General features: G+C 36.4%; 1 long non-coding RNA gene across 1 annotated transcript in view; it reads right to left on the bottom strand.

Moving 5' to 3' along the window:
- Positions 1-22,824, bottom strand: part of Mir99ahg (Mir99a and Mirlet7c-1 host gene (non-protein coding)) — a 229,101-nt gene that overhangs the window by 177,073 nt on the left and 29,204 nt on the right. The window contains exon 2 of the long non-coding RNA NR_015543.3: positions 20,638-20,693. This is a non-coding gene — a long non-coding RNA (Mir99a and Mirlet7c-1 host gene (non-protein coding)). The remainder of the gene's footprint in view (positions 1-20,637; positions 20,694-22,824) is intronic.

Raw genomic sequence — 22,824 nt, 5'->3', positions numbered from 1 at the left:
TACTTGTTTTTACTTGTGGTGTGGCTCAGCCCTTAGTACCTTTGATCCCAAACAATGCAGGTAAAGTTAGTTTATGGAAGGAAGTGCCCACGTTTAAAAATGATGTCTGAGTGACAGAAAATGTGACGAGTCAGAGAAAGATTTAACACAATAGGATACATATGCTCAACTCTCACAAGAAGAATTAGGAAAGAGAAGCTACTTCAGGGAGAGATAGACAGCACAGGAGAAAGAGTACAGTCCAGGAATACAGTCGAGTCTGTGGAGAGCAGTGCAGTAGAGCTGAGAGGGAGAGAAGAGTGGCCCAGGGAGAGAGAAGGAGGCAGTGCTACTGAGAGAATTCTACAGAGACAGACTGAAGAGAGAACTAGGTAGACACAGGTAAAGACAGAACTAGCAAGAGGATAAGAAAGAGCCCAGGGTTAGCAAAGATGGCTAGAGTTACTTTGAGGCCAAGCAAAGCAATTCAGAGACCAAGAGAAAAGCCAGATTAAAGATGTCAGCTAGGAGAGGAGTTCAAAACAGAACAGTTGAACCAGCCAGCTAGAGGTCAGAAAGAACAAGAAAGGAAAGGGTGAGTTTATTCACCTGCAAGTATCAGAGGCTGAAAGATTTCTAGGCCTCAATTAGATAGTACAGAGGCTAGAAGCTTCCAGGACTAAGCCTAGGTTAACAAATGGAGGCAGGAATTCTCCCAGATAACAATTACAACAGGGAAATAACAGTATTTTTATGCATGATTGTCATAGGCAATGTACTATCATCTGTGTTTGAAACAGGATTTTTGGTTTATAATGGGAAAACATGAATAATTAATGCTTTTGATTATCCAGTACCAAAATTGAACTGGGAATAGAAAGAAATAAATGAAGTAAATTTCTCTTAAACTCACCATATGCATGTCTTATATAACCCTTAACAGTCCATTTTAAAGAAGAGGGTGGCCCCTTAATGTCATGGTTACACACCAGGTAAGTCCACCTACTTAAGAATCCCACTACTATCAAGGACCAACACCCAGTGCTAGCCTCATCTATGAGACCAGGAATTCTCTCAGAGTCTATTAGATTAGCATAAGGGGTTTTGGCATTTAGTCATTATCTACCAAATATAAAATATAGTAGAGAATATTACAAGCTCCTACTAGCTGGCATCTCATTTCATTGTTTGCATGGACATAGCAATTGCACAGAGACCTCCCTAACTTGTCCATATGCAGGGAATAAGAAGGTTGGCAGGCTTAGCTCTAAGTGGCTCAATCGTATTATCTGTGTGAAAGAGAGGAAGACTGTAAAAGCCAGAGGTGATCAATAAATAACATCAAGGAAACAGTATGATCCAGACACAGAAGAGCAAGGATTTTGACACCATGCATAACACATATGTAAGCTTCAGCCAAGCATTGAAGGGGTAGGCATGAAGGGAAAGTGGGCATTGCATCACACCACTGAGGAGATATTGGTCTTTGACAGCTGCTGAGAGAGGGCGAGTTAGTTTACCAAAATGTTGTGATTCTTGTTGTGCCAAATGCAGACTAGCTGGGTAACACTAACTGGACTTGATGGCAAAGGAAGAGGAAAAACAAAAACAAAAACAAAAAAACTAGAAATATTCTCCAACTTGGTGGGAAGCCAAAGGGTGGGTGAGGAAGTGGTAAGGGGGTGAGTTGAGGGGTGAGTAGGTTCCAAATACATTATATATCATTCTCAAAGAATCGATAAAAATCCTTTTTTTCCCATTCTGTGAATCTTCTCTAAGAGTGTTACTGGAAGCCACATTAATCACCTCCCAGGGGAGAATGTCACAAGGAGGAGCTGATTCAGGAAAGGATTCTCTGTGGCATGGGGCAAGTCTTGAGTTATTTAAAATTATTATTTCTGTGTAAACCTCTATTTCTTCATTTCCTACATCTACCAATAAAACACAGAAATAGGACTTGTGCCTTAGGTAAGTTCTGTCTGACAGCATCATAAATACCCTCTACCACTGCCTTCTGACAAAATACAGGGAAATTAGAGATGATTCAGGTGCTATCACACCAAGCAATATCTAATCAGAGATGTTTCAGGTACTATCACATCACGCAACATCTATCAACAACAGGAAATGACCTGTGTCATTTTTTCACAAATAACTATGATCATAGTGAATGATAGCTATAAAGTCTCCTCACATGTTTTTCCAACATTATATTCTATAATGCTTAAGTTTGTTGTGCAACTATTTCCACCAAACTGGAAGGACACTCACAAAACCAAGGCTCAGGAAGGTTGAGAAGTTGTAAGATTCACCTCAGCATAGTTATAAAAGCAGTGAACAATTAGCAGGGAGACGAGTCTATCCCATGGGGCTTATCTCAGTTTGGATGGGGAACTCCAGGGTGTGGGATGTAGCTTTCTCAAGGAATCAAAAGCCACCTTTGAGTCACACATTGTACTGTAGTGTAGGAAGAGCCGCACTCAGCACACTTGTGGAATGCCAGCAACTAATCGGTTCCCTAAACTAGACTTGGATGGAATCATTCTGTACCTTCTCCCCAGTAAACAGGCATCTATCAGCATCTGCCCTGGATAATGGGAGCTATAAATACACACAAATTTGGGTCCATTCAGAGATGTAAAAATGTGGTAGGAGTATAAAATAATATGATATGAAATCATGTCAAAAAAGTGTTTTCAATTTTACATAGAAAAACCTAAACACAATAAAATACTGAATTATGTAATCTGAGAAATTAAAAGGCAAAATAAAAGTGACTTAAGTAAAAAGTAATGGTTGAAATATTGGAAAATAGGAAGATCAGCAGTCTCAACTAACCTGGACCCCCAAGATCTCTCTCAGACACTGAGCCACCAACCAAGCAGCATACACTAGCTTGTCCAACATCCCTGACACATCAACACTAGAGGACTGCCTGGTCTGGACTCAGTGAGAGAAAAAACTCCTTATCTTTGAGAGACTTGAGAGCCCAAGGAGTGTGCAGGGCATCCTTTTGGACATAGTGGGGATGAGGAATGGGATGGGGAACTGTGGGAGGGCAGACCAGGAAGGGGGAAATGACTAGACTGTAAAAAAATTGAAAATCTGATTGAATAATTTTTAAAAATCAGAAAAAATAATATCTCCTGTTCCAATTTCTAACATAACCAAGAAATGTGTTTTCTTTTTTAAAAATCAGAAAAAATAATATCTCCTGTTCCAATTTCTAACATAACCAAGAAATGTGTTTTCTATATACTTTAGGAGAGAGGAACATTTAAATATTTCTAATGATCTATTGCGTATCATGCATATATTTTCTTTAAATACAGTCCAAATACATGTTTATGAATTTTATGTACTTTGTAAATTATAGGTGAAGACACATAAAAATATACATCATAAAACATTTACTTTAATGCTTGAAAATATTTATGAAATAATGTTGCTCTATGCTTTCCAAATTGATGATCAAAACTCTGATGAACAGTTTGCCTGTTACTTTCCTCCGAAAGAATATCAGCCTCTGGTTGTACAGGGTGGGAATTCTTTCTTGGACCAGTCACAAAAGCCAACCAAATACATTAATCAAATTATCTTATTCAAGAAGTGTCTAGGTGTAATCCTAACTAATTTTGCATAGATATGAATTCCAGGATGTTTCTGGTACTGAATGAAAAGCAAGGAACAAAATCAGGCTTGCTTTACGTTTTCCCTGTCATCTTCCTGCAGGCTTCTTATAGTACTTGATGAACAAATTTACGTTGTTAAGCTTCCTTAGTGGAGTGAGGAATTTTGGTTTTGGCACAATGGAATCCCTAAGAGAATGTTTCTAGTAGGATTCAGTATGCTGCTCTAGAATACCATGTATGTTTTTAAAGGAGGGAACTCAGGATATACTTCCCTGATATTTTGATGCAACTTTATTCTTTAAAATATTATGCTTCTAGTGTATTTCTGTTTGTCATAACCAAAGTATTTGATACTCAAAGGGAAATTTGCCTCATGTGAATAAAAAGTCTCAACTATACAGTTCAGATAACAGATAATTAAACATCCTACAAAGACCAAAGATACTGTACAGATATTTGAGCCTGTCCCTTCAGCAATCATCAGACTATTGAGAAGATGGGCACCTTGGAACTTCCCTAGGATTTTCAGGGTGGCAACAGGAAATGTTAGGGCACTGGTGTAGGCTTTATGGGTGCTTGTTTCCCCCAGAGAGTTAAAACATGATACTCACAAATTTTAGGGCAGGCAAAGATTGGCAGGATCACAGCTTCACAGCTTGACCAAGACTGCTTAGTTAGACTATTTATTTGTTTATCATCTATCTATATGTCTATCTGTCTATCTATCTATCTATCTATCTATCTATCTATCTATCTATCTATCTATCTATCTATCCAACTATCTAACTATCCATTTTTCTTTTATGGAAAGTAGATTTTTCATACAACATATTTTGGTCATGGTTTCCCCTATCATAGTTCCTCCAAGCCTCTCACCTCCCCTTTGATCCAAATCCCCAGTGTTTCTATCTCTCATTAGAAAACAAACAGGCATCTAAAGTAAAATAATAAAATAAATAAAATAAAATAAAATAAAATAAGGTCTCTCTTTAAGTCTAACCCTGAGTCAATAACCAGCAATGAAGTGGAGGGTAATGGAACATATGCATCTTTTATTCCTCTTCCCAATGTGGTCACATTAAATAAAGACACAGACAGGACTCAGATATATAGGCATATGCACATGTAAGTGCACAGAGAGAGAGAGACAGAGACAGAGACAGAGACAGAGACAGACAGACAGACAGACAGACAGAGAGAAATAACTACAGAAAGTCAATAATACTAGTTTTTAGGGGGAAATGTATAAGATCTCTTCACATGTACTTTTATTGCATTTTATTATTTTTAAATCTGCATAATATAGATGCAAAATTTTTGTTTTTGATCAAAAGCTGTATCAAATTGAGATACTTACAGAGGTTCTAACATGTTAGATGCTTCATTGACACACATTTACACTTGATACTATCTGTCTAAGTAGCTGGTAGATATAATGAACCAAGCAGTTTCTTATGCTGTCACCAACTTGCTTGAGCACCAACCAGAAAGAATAAGGAAGCGCCTGATAGGCATTTAATTGGCCTGGAATTTTGTGGACATGGTAACTTTAGTTCGTTCAGCACAGCATTCACCACATCCTTCTTTTTAAGAGTTGGCATCAAATAGGCAAAACTGCACAAAACCTCTTCAGAGTTGCCACAAAATGGCAGAAATCATCTTCAGATTGAATGATAATGAAAAGAAGAGCATTGTTCATTCAAGTCAACGTCTTCCTTTCCTTTCATGATATGGTATTTTAAAATTTGTATATGATCCATCCCATAATCAGCCTCCAAACGCTGACACCATTGCATACACTAGCAAGATTTTGCTGAAAGGACCCTGATATAGCTGTCTTTTGTGAGACTATGCTGGGGCCTAGCAAACATAGAAGTGGATGCTCACAGTCAGCTATTGGATGGATCGCAGGGCCCCCAATGGAGGAGCTAGAGAAAGTAACCAAGGAGCTAAAGGGATCTGCAACCCTATAGGTGCAACAACAATATGAACTACCCAGTACCCCCCAGAGCTCATGTCTCTAGCTGCATATGTAGCAGAAGATGGCCTAGTCGGCCATTAGTGGAAAGAGAGGCCCATTGGTCGTGCAAACTTTATCTGCCTCAGTACAGGGGAACAACAGGGCCAAGAGGTGGGAGTGGGTGGATGGGGGAGTGGTTGGGGGAGCGGGTGGGGACTTTTGGCATAGCACTGGAAATGTAAATGAAATAAATACCTAATTAAAAAAACAAAACAAAACAAAACAAAAAATTGTTATGGGAACTTTTCTATCATTAAAAATTTCAACAAAGCTTGATCTTCTGTAATTTCTATAAAACAAACTCAGTGAGAGCTTTTCATGTTCTGAAATTCTCATAATACAATTATAAATAATTCTGTCAAAGGCAAGACACCGGTTTTACAGCAATTAAACCTGCATTTGCAGGTTATGATTAATAAGTCAGCAGCTTCCAGAAGGTTTTTTTTTTTTGCAACTCAAAAATCTCAAGTGTTGTAAGTTATAAACTTTGCATAATTAATTACTCTTCTATGATTTTCAAAATAAAACTTGTTTCGATGATTAGCTCATTTGTCCATACTAAAGTTGCTTAATAATAACATTTCCATATCATCAACAATAATTTTAAGAAGCTAAAGATACTCAATGTTACAGCTTGTTATCTATAATTTTACAATGATAACTAAAATTTTTCTTACTGATACTTTAAATTTTTAGTACCAAAGTTCTGGTCCTCAAGTTTTAAAATTTATATATACATATATAAAATAGTATATATTTAATATATTATTAACAATTATAATATAAAATAGGAATATTTTATAATTTATAATATAATATTGTTTAAAATTATTAATTTTAAAATATTAAACATAGAATATTAAATATTAAATGTATTTAAAATATAAAAATAATAAATATTAATTGGAATATTTATTAAAGTTTAAAATGTTTTTAACATTTATAATAGGAATATATATATTTAACTCAGTAAAAATATAAAGTTCGCCAGGCGTAGTGGCGAACACCTTTAATCCCAGCACTCAGGAGGCAGAGGCAGACAGATTTCTGAGTTCCAGGCCAGCCTGGTCTACAAAGTGAGTTCCAGGACAGCCAGGGCTATACAGAGAAACTCTGTCTCGAAAAATCAAAAAAGAAAGAAAGAAAGAAAGTTCTCTTGAAGCATGTGCTCTTACATAGGTTTAGCAGGCCTCAAACCCAATCAGAGAGCTTTTGATTAACCTCATAACAGTAATGCTGTATGTATCAAATGGGCATACCTTACTTGGAATGTTAATCTCATAGATTATAGGATTTGCAATTTGAGTTAAAATTATTGATGCCCTTCACCGCTACTGTGAATAGTAGCTTCAGGGACTGTGATAGTTGGTCAGCAGGGAGAAAGCTATCATTTCAGTCCTTGATTTCTCTATGCAAACCCAAGGTCTGTAGTGTCTTTAGCAACAGGTTCTAGTGATAGTGGGAAACCAAGAGGAATCATAAATGTCTCTGTTGTTCAGGAGGCTTGAGTCTTCATTGACCAACAACTCAGAGATATGCCACCTCTCACAACAGGAATGCTGTCTAACAAATCACGGCTTCCAACAGCAATTGTCTCTATTTACTCGGGATATCTCCTCTCCCCTCAAACAACTTTTTTTATTTTAATTTTCTTTATTGTTTGTGTTCTAGGAGAGAGACAAATCCATTTCAGTATTAAATACACAGCAACTGTATATGTCTATATTAGGTCTGCACAAGAAAAAGAAACCCTTCAAGAGTAAGGGATGGATAGAGTGGGTCTGGGACCTCTCACTTTACTGCTAAACTGTTTGCTATTGATAGAATCAGCGACAGTGCGGACCATTGCCTTCACTTGTGAGTCCACTGTTGATTCCTCAGGCCTGGATGAACAGTTCCAATCCAGTGGACTCACAGATGGCACCAGTTAAAGTAAATGCCTCTGGATGCAAAAAACCAAAATCTATGAATCTGGAAAAGGGACCAGTGTGGATGGGTTAGAGGTAGGGTGTTGAGATACAAGAGAAGATTGGGTGAGAGTAATCAGAATACTTTATATACATATAAGAGTTCATCAAAAACATGATTTTAAAAATGAAATAAAACTCAAAGGACAGAGATATTGTGTTTAGAGAGTCCTATCTCATTCACTCACTAGATAAGCCAATGTTTACGCCATGATTTCAGAATTCTGCTTTGCATCTAATATTTTTAGTAGGTTAAGTGGGAAATTTGAACTCTCAATTATCTCATCCACATTATCAGAAAAAAAATCCTAGTTCTAAGTAGAACTACTGAAATCATAGTTTAAGTAGAACTTAAAAGCTCAATTTATCAAGGTTTAACGTTATTTGCAGATAAGCCATATTTTATCTAATAAGCATTACTTGCTCTCACTCTACACAGAAGAAGTATCTAGAAACTCACAATTTTTCTGCAGGAAAATAACACTTTAAATTTAGGTGTTTGAAAATATAAAATGAATCTAAAAGACAACTTAAAAGCTAAAAAGGGTTTTTTCATTTGGACAATTACCTTTAAACATTATATTAAAAATATACTGCTTGTCTTAAAATTTTTTGACTTATTTTATTAACGAATACATAGAACCTACAGTTGATGGGAATTAAGAGTCCCCTAAGAAGTCCCCTTTTCTATAAAAGCAACAGGCTTTTCTTATAAAATCTCCATCCAGCCATTGGCCAGAACCATGACAGCCGCTGAAGATTATCACCAAAAGTGCAAACACTTGAAGAAACTCCCAAGGATGCTGGAATGAGACCAGTTCAGCAACAGCTGGCTCATCATTAGATTTTTAGATGCCTTGCACATGTTTAATAAACACAAGAACTAATGTGAAACTTAGCCTGGAAAATACACACAATAACCAAGTTCTTCTGGTTAGAAGCAAATTCTTTACCTGAGAAACGTTTACAAACATCTCTAGGGGTAGACATGATTAGTTAGCCCTTTACTTCAATGACATAAAGTTAAAAATCGTCTGCTTTCATACAGAAAGAGAAGAAAGAAAAAAAGAAGGAAGGAAGGAAGGAAGGAAGGAAGGAAGGGAGGGAGGGAGGGAGGGAGGGAGGGAGGGAGGGAGGGAGGGAGGGAGGGAGGGAAAAAGAACCATGGGCAATTAAAAAACTGAAGGGCACTATTTTATGCTTTTAAGAAAGTGTCTCTTAGGAATGGATAAAGAAAATGTGGTGCATTTACACAATGGAGTACTACACAGCTATTAAAAACAATGAATTCATGAAATTCATAGACAAATGGATGGATCAGGAGGATATCATCCTGACTGAGGAAACGCAATCACAAAAGAACACACATGATATGCACTCACTGATAAGTGTCTATTAGCCCAGAAACTCTGAATATCCAAGATACAGTTTGCAAAACACATGAAACTCAAGAAGAAGGAAGACCAAAGTGTGGATACTTCGATCCTTCTTTGAAAGGGGAACAAAATACCCATGGAAGGAGTTTCAAAGAAAAAGTGTGCAACAGAGACTGAAGGAATGACCATCTAGAGACTGCTCCACCTGGGGATCCATGCCATAAACAACCACCAAACCCAGACACTATTGTGGATGCCAACAAATGCTTGCTGACAGGAGCCTGATATAGCTGTCTCCTGAGAGGCTGTGCTAGTGCCTGACTAACACAGAAGTGGATGCTCACAGTCATCCATTAGATGGAGCACAGGGTCCCCAATGAAGGAGCTAGAGAAAGGACCAAAGGAGCTGAAGGGGTTGTAGCCCCATAGGAGGAACAACAATATGAACTAATCAGTACCCCCAGAGCTCCCAGGGACTAAACCACCAACCAAAGAAAACACATGGAGAGACTCATGGCTCAAGCTGCATATGTAGCAGTGGATGGCCTAGTTGGGCATCAATGGGAGGAAAGGCCCTTTGTCCTGAGAAGGCTCTATGCTGCAGTATAGGGGAAAGCCAGGGCCAGGAAGCAAGAGTGGGTGGGTTGGTGAGCAGGGGGAGGGGGAAAGGGGGGCATTTGAGAGGGGAAACCAGGAAAGGGGATAACATTTGAAAAGTAAATAAAGAAAATACCTAAGAATAATTGAAAAAAAAAAGTGTTTCTTAAAATACATCATTTTATTATGCCTTGACCCTTTGAAAAAAAAAATCAGAGTAGAGAACTGAATACAGGTAGATTTCATAGATATTTAATGAGAATATACATTAACCATGTGTAATTTATATAGAAAATGTAATTAACAAGAATTAAAAGCAAGAAAAATGACATTATTCACAGGGAAAACTTTTTTCCCTAAAACTATTAGCTCTTCATTTACTAAATCTCGCACCTAAGCATACTAGTTCATTTTTTTGTTTGTTTGTTTGTTTCAAGAGAAACAAATATTTAGGCTTTAATCTTTTCAAAACTTTTACATGGAAAATCAATAAAAACATGTTCACAATTCTTCAACAGATATACTTGGAAAACTATGACATTTTTGTCACAAAAACGAAATACAAATAATACTTTGCCTTTACTAAGATTGCTTAATCAGTAAATTTCCACCCATATATGTGAAGATAAGGGAAGGACAGAATGCATTAATATTGAAGGCTATAAATTAATTAAGGAGAATAAATACTATATTCTATATATCTCATAGTAATAGATATTTCTATTTTATTGTAATAAAAATAAAAATCCTTAAAACAATCAGCAATTCAAACTTTTTCTTCTTTTCTCTAAATGTTTTTAAAATGCATTTTTAAAGAATAAATTATTAATTCTAATTTTAAAATATGCCCTAATAATCTTGTATAATTATCCCTTTTTAGAGAAAATATAAACTTGTGAACACTATATAAATTGCATACTCATTCCTTAGTTGTCTTGTGTTCTTAACCCAAAACGAAAATTAATCATAACTTGCCAATTATTCATATTCTGAAATGTGTCCAATTAAAAGCAATAGTGTTTTGATTCAGAATTTCTTTGATCTTCAAGAAAAAATTTACTTAATACAGCTAAAAATATTTTTCTCTTGTCATCCATGGCTTTGCAGAGAAAAACGAGTCAGATCTGCACATGTCAATATTACAAGACTGTTGAGCCACAAATTCCCAATAAAGACAGACACTAGGGAAATTTAGTGAAGGATATGTTATTCTCAGAGACCTTAATCTTAAAACAAATATCCTTTAAATATTTATTCTGGACACTTGAAGCACTTTGACTGCTTAGGGCATACGGTTTTATTTGAAAATATTAAAGAACTCATTGTTTCTTTCAGAATCCCTAATGATGCCACATATGTGTAACAGCTTCACAAGACTAAATACATGCATGCCCTTCAGATACATTTTGTGCTCCATAACTATTTACTCTCGTTTTTTGTGATAGAGTCTGTTGCTGGTAGTTTTACTAAGGAGAGAGGTGCAGACTGAAAATATTTACAAGACCTATGTTGTAGTCTGGAAAGCATTTTAATTAAGATCATTTCTAATTTTGTATCTCCACCTACATTGATGAAAAGTTTAAAGTAGCAAAGAAAAAGGGCCCTCCATTTCTGTAAATAAAGCAAGAGCAATACTTCATGGCTCATTGAAAAGGCACTGCAGGCCTCCCTGTGAGCTAGTGATGAAGGAGAAGTTTTTCCACAGGCTTCAGAGGTCAGTCTAAGAAAAGTCAACACAAGTACAGGACTCTAGGCACATTGAGCAGGAAGAGGAAACAGAGCTACTCTTTTTATCATTACTTAACTCCACTGAACTATTGTGACATAGTCAGATAGCGGAGCACAAAAACAGCTGTACGCTCCACCAACCATGGCTAGGTATCTTTGAGGGGAAAAGATGACTCTGAGATTCCTAAACTTTCTACACCAGCTGTAAGAACTAGGTTCTGTTGGCCTTTACATCCATGAATTGTTACCATAGTTTCTCAGCCACAGATTGTGTAGTAAGTCAATTAGGTCATATTATTTGATGAAGGAAGTATAATGGTGTCCTATCCTCCAAAAAAAAATTATAGCTGTGAAGTGTATTTTCACAGATATAGAATGGTGTACTTATGAAAGAATAATATTCATTCCCCATGTGGAACTGCATTGCAACATTAGACAAAATACATTGGAAACATTTATACACACACTGTAGAGTCTGCAGAACCACACTTGCTTCCAGGGGGCTTTTCCATATAACCTGATTTTAAAGTCTGTACTCAAATCTAAAGCCAACAGTAAAACCCATAGTGCTTATCTGCACCTATTTATCACTGTAGTTAAATTGTGTGGATGACTTAGTCCCTGGGATCTCTGGGTGGTCAGGTTAGTTGCTATTGTTCTTCCTATAGGGTTGCAAACCCCTTCAACTCCTTCAGTCCTTCTCCTCGCTCTTTTATTGGGGTCCCCAAGCTCAGTTTGATGGTTGTCTGTGAGTATCTGCATTTGTATTGGTCAGGTGCCATGACTGAGATACATATGTAGCAGAGGATGGCCTTGTCTGACCTCAATGGGAGGGGAGGAAGGCTTGATGCCCCAGCATAGAGGGATGCTAGAGCGGTGAGGTGGGAGTCGTTGGGTGGGTGGGTGGGGGACTGCCCTCATACAGACAAACGGAAGGGGGAGTGGGGTTTGTGGAGGGGTAAATAGGAAGGGGGATATCATATAAAATGTAAATGAATAAAATTATTAGTAAAAAAAATTGTGTTGATGACAACTTCAGTGATGTTATTAATGCACTCAGTTTCATTGGTACTGTACACAATAAGGATACTAGATGAAAAGGGCTCAATATACTATCTAACATTTTAATTTGATGTTATGTCTACCTGTAGACATCTGTCCTTCGTAATAAAATGACCTTAGTGTGTGAAACACAAAGACCATTGTTGTGGATAGCCCTGGGGCTAGTTATATTTGATGTTAATTCTATTCTCATGTGAGTGGTTGAGAACAAGGAAAGAGTCAGTACTCAGGTGATTCCCTGTAAACCTACTTCCCACCTTAATTTGTAAAATAAAGGAGAGCTGATGATTGGGCAGATAAAAAGGGAAGGTGGAGCAGAAAGTGAGAGGGAGAGAGGAAGGAGAAAGGAGAGGATGCAGAGGAGGAAGAAGAAGAAAAGCAGAGCAGAAGCACATGGCCTGTAGAAACCACAAGTTTTAAGGGGTCTCATAGATGTGGAAGATGGTAGTGTAGCAGTGGATCTGCCCAATCTAGGCGCACAGCATGCAATCATATGAACTGTGTTGTGTTTTCATTGCCGGGACATATTTGGAGGAGATTTACTGCAACCGACCATTTAAAGGTATTAGATATCATTTTGTATTTCTTAAATTATAATACTTAAGCCTTATTGACCTTCATTGTGAACATAGCATGTTTTCTGGGTTTAAATATGTTTTTTTTAAATCTCCACAAAACTCCAAAGGGTTTTACCTTTATAAAACTATAAAATCTTCAAAAGTTCACAGATTATCGAGCTATTAAGCAAAGTCCACTATTTATTCTCAACTGAACGAGAGTTGAGATCTTTTATGAAGCAAAGTCTCATGGAATAAGAACAATTTCTCTTTACAAATTTTTATTAGCAAATATTAATTGTACAAAATGGACTTTCACTATGGCATTTTCCTATATGCTTATGTGTATTTTGATTATATTGCTTTTCTGGCACTATCCTCCATGCTCCTTTTTCATGATCCTCCCCTTCTGAAACCTAAATAGTCCCTCTTCTGCTTTCATGTTTCATTTTAAAAATAGATTTTTTCATTAGAGATATCACAAGCAATCTATAATCTGAAATCAGCCTGGATATCCATTGGAAAATAAATGGATAATATCAACTTTGCATACATATCTAATTAAGTTTTATTTGGCCATACAGAACAAAATTGTGTTACTTATAGAAAAGAAAATAAGAGATTATAGTAATCAACAAAATAAGACAGACTTAAAACAAATCTATGGATAGTAGCCAAGTTGATTGAAAATAATATGTGATCCACCAGTAGTTGTCAAATTTGTGAAACCATATTACATGTGATATAATTTTCTAAGTTATTTGAATATTTTTGACTTTGGTAACATTCTTTAGAATATTACACACCACTCTATTACACATTGATATATTGACACTTGAAGAGAAATAACTAAAACAAGACAACTAAAAACGTAAAAAAGAGTAATTATGATTTATTCAATTGGTTTAAGTTGTTTTCTATTCATCAAAAATGAAAGAAAAAATTTCTGGCTGATTTATGTATATTGGATGCAAGAACACCAAGCTGTATTTATGCTAAGTTTTATGAAGCAAATACAAAGTTCATGCAATCTGAGGTTCATCCCTCCAACTCTAGTCTTTTATGACATCATTATGATCATTTATAACCACAAGGCCCTGCCTTCTAATTGTATACCTAAATTAATTCTGACATTTATATGATCACAAATAGCTCAATATGAATGATCCACAAGAAGCTCTCCATTACAGCCTTCAGGCTAAATTGTTTAGGCGTGTATGTACATAGTAAACCCACACTAAAGTCTACTATTAATTCTACATAAAACCATAGTTTATTCTTCTTGAATTTATAATCAAGACTCAAACTACTAATTATTTTGGTCATTAAGATGAAAGCATATTGCGTCCCAGAGTATTAGACTTTGCTAACTACAATACTTCATAAGATTCTGATACTTTATTTCTCAATGTACAAGAAAAGTATGTAGACTAGACAAAACTTCAACTGCATAAAAGAATTCCACTCCTGTGTCATTCTTCTCGTAACAAAACTTCAAGGATTTCTGAATACTACCAAACTAAACAGGGAAACTATAATCTCCACATAACTCCTGCAAAAGGTAATACTGACTGATTATTCTAAATTTTTTTCTTTTTAAAATAATGATAGGCATACATTATCTACGCAACTAAAATTATAATTATATAATTATAATTATAATCCCTAATAATTAATGATTATGTTTGGACAAAAATGAAGATATAAACAGTAAAATAAGAAGATTTTAACTTGATAACTTGTGAATAAAATTGAGTAACATCCAAGTGCTTTGACTTTGAAGAAATACAAAAACAAAATTTTTGAGTAAGTGACAGACATCATCATAAATGGCATAGATTTTTGTTTCTATGTAAAAACAAACAAACAAACAAACAAAAACAAAAAAACAAAACAAAACAAAAAAAACCTGGCATTGAGCAAGTTTGGAAAGCAAAGGTTTATTTCAACTAACATTTCTAGGTTATAGACCATCTTATCCAGGAAGTCACAGTGACAGAAGCTTGGGACTATGAGCTACATCATGTCAGTCAAGAGAATGAGAGCTCATTTATTCATTTGCTTCAATTTTCTCTATATTAACCCAGGCAGGACACAGCCAATGAAATTGTATTGCACACATTCAGAGCGCGACTTCTACTTCAATTAACCCATTTAAGAACATCTCTCATAGGCTGACCTGATCTAAATAATTTTTCATTGAGACTCTCATTCTAGTGTGTATCAGGCTGAGATGAAACTTAACACAGTTATAGATCAATTTCAGAAAACTCTTATGGCAATGTGAATGAGAAAAAAGAAAGAATTCATGAGCAATCAAGGTTTTTGGAGCACTCAGAGCATATTTTCTCAATCTAAGGAGAAAAATAAAGGGGCTAAAAAGATGGCTCAGTGGTTAAGAGAACCAACTGCTCTTCCAGAGGTCCTGAGTTCAATTCCCAACAACCACGTGGTGGCTCACAACCACATGGTGGCTCAGAACCATCTCTATTGGGATCTGATGCCCTCTTCAGGTGTGTCTGAAGAGAGTAATTGTATATATACATATATATATACACACATACATACATGTATATATATACATATATTACATACATATATATATATGCATACATATATATAATCTTTAAAAAGAAAAATAAAAAGTTTGAGATATATACAAATATGTAGTCAGTACAATTTTGATGCAGGTTAGTAAAAATAAGAAAAAATAATACCGAATACAGCATTAATACAATGTTAATTCAGTACAGATTAAATATGGAAAGCCCATTAGGTTAGCAAAGTGAATAGCCCTTTGTAAGACAGGAATTGGCAAGAAGAGAAAGTTAAAGATAAATTCACCAAGTATGGGTTATCTTTGGGTTGACAAAAAAGATATATACTGCTAGGAAGAGGAGATACTGAGCCTTGCAAAGTTCAAACAAAAGGACATGCTGTCTTTCACGGACTTGTTAAAGCCTTATCTGCGGTAGGGAGTCTGCTTTCTCCATTTCTTGATTGGTTGCTTGGCAAACAGCTGATATCAGAGAATGTCAGTGGATAGCAGAGTAAAGGCTGTATCTCAGCTTCTGGCTGAAATTTGCCTTGGGCTTTGCAATTTATAAAGCAGTGATTAAAAATAAGAGGCAGGGAAGACATATTTATTCACCCAAAAGGAAATAACTCTCTTTTTGAGCTGATTGTCACAAGAATGAATGAGAATGAATTCCATTTAGGGTAAGAGTGGTAGACGAGAGAAATATCTGGTAATAACTAGAACCCTGATACTTCCCTCTGTGACAGGGCAGGATCTTCTGGGTAACCCTGCAGATCTACATAGACCATTAATTTCTACATCTGATCCTACTGTCACCCACTACACAGCATCCTCTCTACATTCCTATAATTCTCGTCTTTCTAGCCATCTATTCACATAGCTAACTCACCTGTATAGACTTGACAGTGTTAAGCCTAGTATATAAACCCAAATGGATCGCTGAGGAATTACACAATCTGCACAAACAACTCTTGTCTTTGTCTACTCTGTCCAACGTAAGAATAAAGAATTTATACTCCATAATAATTAACGATAAGATAGAAATGTCTTTAAATTGCTATATGGCAAGGAATACCTCTTGGAATTGGGCCAGTGCTACTATGTATTAAAATGCCAAATTCTGTACCCCAAGATCTGTTTGTCCCAAAATGAGCTAATGCTCACATATACCGCTGCTGTTGTGCAAACCTTGCTCCCCAAGTTAATTGGTCAATGAAGGGCTAAAGTCTGTGGTTGGGCAGCTGGAGGAGAAAGGCAGAACTTCCTGGGAGGGATATAGGAACTCTCTGAAGAAGAAAGAGGAAGGTCTTTTTGACAGGAGACATAGGGGTAAACAGATGTGACTATGGGAACGGTATAGTTAGTCACCTGGCTGGATGGGGGTAGGTGGTCAGATAAACGTAGATGAACTAGTTGAGGGTCAGGCCAGCTAAGGCTTAACCTTTGAATTATTAAAGGGTCTCTGAGTGGCTATATGGGAAACTACCTGTTTAAGGAATAACTATCATCATATTAATTTCCAGTTTAAACATTAAATTAAATCTTTATACAATTACCTTTTTATCTGATATTCATTCATCAAACATTATAAAACTAGTATATTGAAATTATATTTGCATAACTCACGATGCAATCAGAGACATTTTCATAGTAATAAATATTGCAATATGAATGTAATGGATTTAACTGCTAACTTGAAAAACAACATTAAGCAATAGCTACAGGTTGGTCTTTTTGAGAAAACCAGTAAAATATTCCATCTACTGGCAGAAAAAAACTAAATATCAGGGATTAAGCACATAAAAATTGAAATATCAGGAAGTCCATCAAGTTTATTCAGTGATAATTTTGTAAGGAAAAAGTATTTCATTTATAATGGTAATAAAGTGTAAAGTTCAACAAAATGGACAACATAATATTTCCGAAGTGTCAGATTGAAAATTAACTCAGTGAGTGGAATTTGTACATAATAATTGATAAAACACTAATATATACATTTTTGTTGTTGTTGTTGTTGTTGTTTTTGTTTTTTTTTTGTTTTTTTTTTTTTTTTTTGAGGCAGGGTTTCTCTGTGTAGCCCTGGCTGTCCTGGAACTCACTTTTAGACCAGGCTGGCCTCAAACTCAGAAATCCATCTGCCTCTGCCTCCCTAGTACTGGGATTAAAGGCATGTGCCACTGCCCGGCTATTTTTTTTTTTTTTTTTTTTTTTTTTTTTTGAGAAAGAGTTTCTGTGTTTCCCTTGGTGTCTTGAGACTTGCTCTGTAAGTTAGACTGGCCTCAAACTCAGAGATTCTATGGGTCTGCCTTCTGAGTGCTGAGATTAAAGGCATGCAGCAACGTATTCAGCCATTTTAACTTTCAATATATTACTTATAAAATAGTCTGTGGCTTGACTACTTTACTCTGCTTCTTTTCCAAAACTTCAAATTCCAGGGCTGTTTGCAATGTACACATCTCTCTCACACTGCCAGGGAGAAGGCTAGTAAGAAATGCTGTCATGATTTTCCAATGCTTTCAAAATTCTTAATAAATAAAAGCAAGTTAGAATAAACTATATAATAAGAAAATGAGCTGGCTCATCAGGTAAAGGCACCTGTGGCCAACTCTGAATATGTTGGTTAACTTTCAAAAAAGAATGTGGTGGAAGGAGAGAAATCACCCATATAACTTATCATGAGAGTTCAAACACATATTAAGTTGTTAATAATGGGGGCCTGGCAAACACAGAAGTGGATGCTCACAGTCAGCTATTGGATGGATCACAGGGCCCCCAGTGGAGGAGCTAGAGAAAGTACCCAAGGAGCTGGGGCAGGGGGGATCTGCAACCCTATAGGTGGAACAACAATATGAACTAACCAGTGTCCCCAGAGCTCGTGTCTCTAGCTGCAAAATGTAGCAGAAGATGGCCTAGTTGGCCATCATTGGGAAGAGAGGCCCATTGGTCTTACAAACTTTATATGCCTCAGGACAGGGGAACGCCAGGGCCAAGAAGTGGGAGGGGGTGGGTATGGGAGTTGGGGGGTATGGGGGGACTTTTGGGATAGCATTGGAAATGTAAATGAAGAAAATACTTAATTTAAAAAAATAATGCATGCTCAAAGATTAGTATGATATCTAACTATGCAAAAGTGGCGCATGAGCAAAGAATTGGCTAAGAGAAGAAAACAAAATTACCAGATTGAAATTTTTCTCCATATATTATAAATATATAAATAAGACTGGGGGAAATTTTATAAAATCTAGTTTAGCTTATGTGTCATTGAATAACATTCTAGTGATTTAAAAATACATTAAATAGTCAATGTCATACTTAAATGACAATCTTGAAAGTCATTCATTCTAAATAAAACCTGGAAAACCCAAATATTGTTTAGTCATTTCGTGTTCATCTGTAAGCTACCACTGTGCCATTAAACAATGAACTGAAAAATCTTATGTTATAGCAAAAAAACAAAAAAACAAAAAAAAACCAAAAACCAAAACAAAAGGACAGAAGGCACCTAAAATTCCTATTTATAGATAAGGGGGCTTTCCACCTAGGAACACAAAATAACAGAAAAACCCACAGTAATATTTATATGTGATGTCAGGTGAGAAGAGTTACTCCTATGACCGTTGTTTTAATGGACTTTACACAAACCCCACAAATACATATAAGTAATTTAATACTATTTAATATTTTTCAAGACTTGGTATTTCTGTGTAGTTATGGCTGTCCTGAAACTTTTTCTGTAGACCAGACTGACCTGAACTAACAGAAATCTGCCTGTCTCTGCCTCCCAAGTGCCGGGATTAAAGGTGTGTGCCACTAACCCCGGCATCACTCCATTTTCTTATACACAGGGTCAATGTTTTTCTTTGTTACATTAACTTCAACTAATTTATACAGAATTAGACATAGTCAATGCAGCATATTTATTTAAAACTATCCATTATAACTGCTGGGCCGAATAAAAAAGGGAAAACTAGCTAGCTGAGCACCAGAATCCATCCCTAGCTGCCTGCCGCTTGGCGTTCGAGCCTTTCCCATCAGGATGGCCTGCATCCTCTCAGAACAGAATCTAAATAAGCCCCTCCTTCTCGAAGTTGCCTCTTGATGAGCATTTTATCCCAAAGACAGAAAAAGAAACTCAGATGTTAAGTTTCTATTTCTTGTCTTGTGCCTAGTTGGGAATTACTCAGTCATATAACTTATGAGAAGCTATTAGGCTGTTTTCTTCAGTGGCTACATCACGTTAGCATTGTACCAGCCATGTTTACGAGTTTACTTCCACAGGTCCTTAGTAACTATTGTATGAACTTTTATTTTTGTCACCAGAGGTGACTATGCCTATTGCCACTTTGTTTGTGTTTCTCTAATAACTATTGATACAGACAAAAAAAAAAAAAAACCAATCAAACAAACAAAAAACCTCATTACTTTTTCTGAACCTTCAGGGTCAAAGTAGTAGCCTTCAAAGGATCTCAAGGGAAGGGGTTTTAAGAAAATTAGCCAAAACAGTTTGATGTGTGTGTGTGTGTGTGTGTGTGTGTGTGTGTGTGTGTGTGTGTGTGAACACATTAAAGAAAACCAAGAACAACTAACCATCAGTCAAGTTCAAACAATGAACAAGATCTCCAGTCTTGGCTACAGTGCATATGTATATATATGTACATGTATAGTCATACACATGGACGATGAATCCTTCCCATACTGTTTGTGAAATGAGTCTGATAGTAACAAGTGAATTGATTTTCAGGCATTTTACATTGGCCGGAGTTCAGAGAAACCTGACAAGCGTTTCACCAGCTTAGGCATGGCATGTTTGCAATTCGGGATAATTAATGATCCTACCGTACAATATCCTTCTTGGTACCTTATCCAGTAACAACTGATGACCTTGAGCTTATGATGCTCCTGCCTCAAACGCCCCATGCTAGAATTTCACTATACCAGCCTGCCATACACCAGGTGTATGTGGCGCTAGGCAGAGTCAGGGCCTCACAGATGCCAGTCAGTCACAGTAGCCACTGAGCTGCATTCCTAGCCAAATATTCACCTTTCCATCACAAAGAGAATTAAAACATGGAAATCAGTTCTTTGAATTTCCTATACCAATCACCAGAAAACTGAGATTACCAATGAAAAAAATTACAGATAAACACGAAAAAAATAGCATCTTAGATGGTTCTACTCACCATGACAGGGTATGGGATTCAATTTGGACAATTATCCCAGTTACATTCCTGAAGATCTAAGATAGGAGAGAGATGGAGGGGGGATCAGTACAGTATAATTTCTGTAATTGTCTCTTTCATGAACTAATTTCATAATTTTTAATATTCTCATTTCAGATTTCTATAAAGATGTATTCAGTGTCATGGCACTAGTTATTATGAATACTGCCTACCCTCTGTTAGTAATGCATTTCACACATTTCAGACTAGGAGTTCCCCTCCCACCTGCCTGCCCACAGCCTCAACTCTGACCTGCAGGCATCACACTGGGAACTTAAAAGAAAGAATTCATTCAGGACTCTGACTCAATATTTCCTTTAAATAAACTGAAAAAAAACCCTGCACCCCAAGGCTCCTCTTCTTTGTTCACAGTACTTTGAAAACTTTCTGCGTGGGAAAGCTGCACTGGAACGTTTCACTGTGATCAGAGAAAATCAATATCCTCAAATCTATGTGATTTTGTTTACTGCATGACCCAATTTATAAGTTTAGCAATTATACCTCTTGTAAAAAATGCATTTTTAAGGTAGCAATTGCCAATATATTTGTCAAGCATTTAAATGAAACCAGAAGAATTTTTTTTTATCAATAAGTAATCCTTATTTTAAAATATTGAGAACAAGGAAACAAGAAAAACTTGTTTGGCTGAACTATTAACTCAGAGACAGGACTGTGACCAGATGCTGATGTTCCGCACTTCAATTCATTGTCCTTCCATGGATTATTTTAAAACACCTTTATTAAGGCTCTGATGGATGCCAAGGGCTGAAGTGGACACTGGGGATTCAGTAATGAACAAGATAGATCACCGGACTTCATGAAGCTTAACTCTAATGATCTTGGCTCATTAAAATATTGACCATGCTTTTTACATCTCCTTGATTAATATAGAATAAAATGTAACCAGGTAAAGCGATTGCAGAATCCAGCTGTACTGGGAGCCAAGCCTCATTTCCTGTGACTATCTTTTCTTTAGCCTTTGAAGTATATTTGGCTCACAGAGTGCTTAGTCAAACAACCAAGTATCTTTGACCTGTAGCTAGACATTTTGCTCAAGGATAAAACTTACAAAACAGAAAAAAAACAAAACAAACAAACAAACAAACAAACAAAAACAGACCCCACACACACACACTGGATGCCTTTAAATTAATCTTTTATTTGATTGCTGATCTAAATCCTGGTTATCTTCCAAGCTCAGTGTAAAGTTTGAAAAAGTGCTACAGAAGCTAAAAGCTCCGGGTGTGCAAAGCGGTACTACGTGCAAGAGTAAATCAAGGACCCAGCCTGCAGATCCAGTCTTAACTCCTATTCTGTACTGGAACTGAGCTCAATGTCCTGTTTATACTAGGTATTGGGAAAGAATGACATTCAAAACACAAAGGTTGTACTTCCATATTATCTAAAGCACATTCCTCCCTCCGTTCTCGTATCTCTTAGTGGTAATGTCTAAGTTCATTAAGTTTATCATATTATCTTATTAACTTTGGAAGTATTAAATATATTGGTATGACCTTCACATACTGCAGTTGCAATCTTTTCTATACCATAAAATTATCAGTTGAACTGTGAAAAATTAAGGGCCCAAACTAATATCCTAAAAAAAGTGAGGCTGTTGTCAATTACAGTTCTTCTCAAACTCATAGCAACTCACAGAAACACGTGTGGATGATTTCTCAAATGATAATTATTCACTGGTAGTGTTCACTATGTCAGTCCGTGAATGAAGCAGCTGTCTCAATTATTTTATTTATACACTATTAATCAGCGTATCTATGGAGAAACATATCTCTATATGATGGAGTAGAAACATATTGACTAAGAAGCTTGGCTTGTCCAAAGGTTCAAACCCACTTGCTATATAATCTGTGGTTAACAGACGATAGTTTCAGATGCCACAATATGTAATTGATCAACCACAATTTCCTTGACAGTTCTACATCTCTGCCTCAATGAGTAATTCCCACCACACCCATGCTTCTAGACATCCCCTCTATCACCTGATACACCACAAATCACTAGTAAGGGTTATTTGTGTCTATTCGTACTTCATGGTCAGTGTTTTATTCTCTCACAAACACCTTGAAACAGAGCATGAATTTGCTCAACTTATCGCTCCCATTTCTTTTTCATTCTTCTATGCCAGTG

This window comes from Mus musculus, chromosome 16 (genome assembly GCF_000001635.26).
Source record: "Mus musculus strain C57BL/6J chromosome 16, GRCm38.p6 C57BL/6J".
NCBI classification, from domain to species: Eukaryota; Metazoa; Chordata; class Mammalia; order Rodentia; family Muridae; genus Mus; species Mus musculus.
The sequence above is the reverse complement of the archived record's forward strand: the minus strand, read 5'-3'. Positions and strand labels throughout refer to the sequence as shown.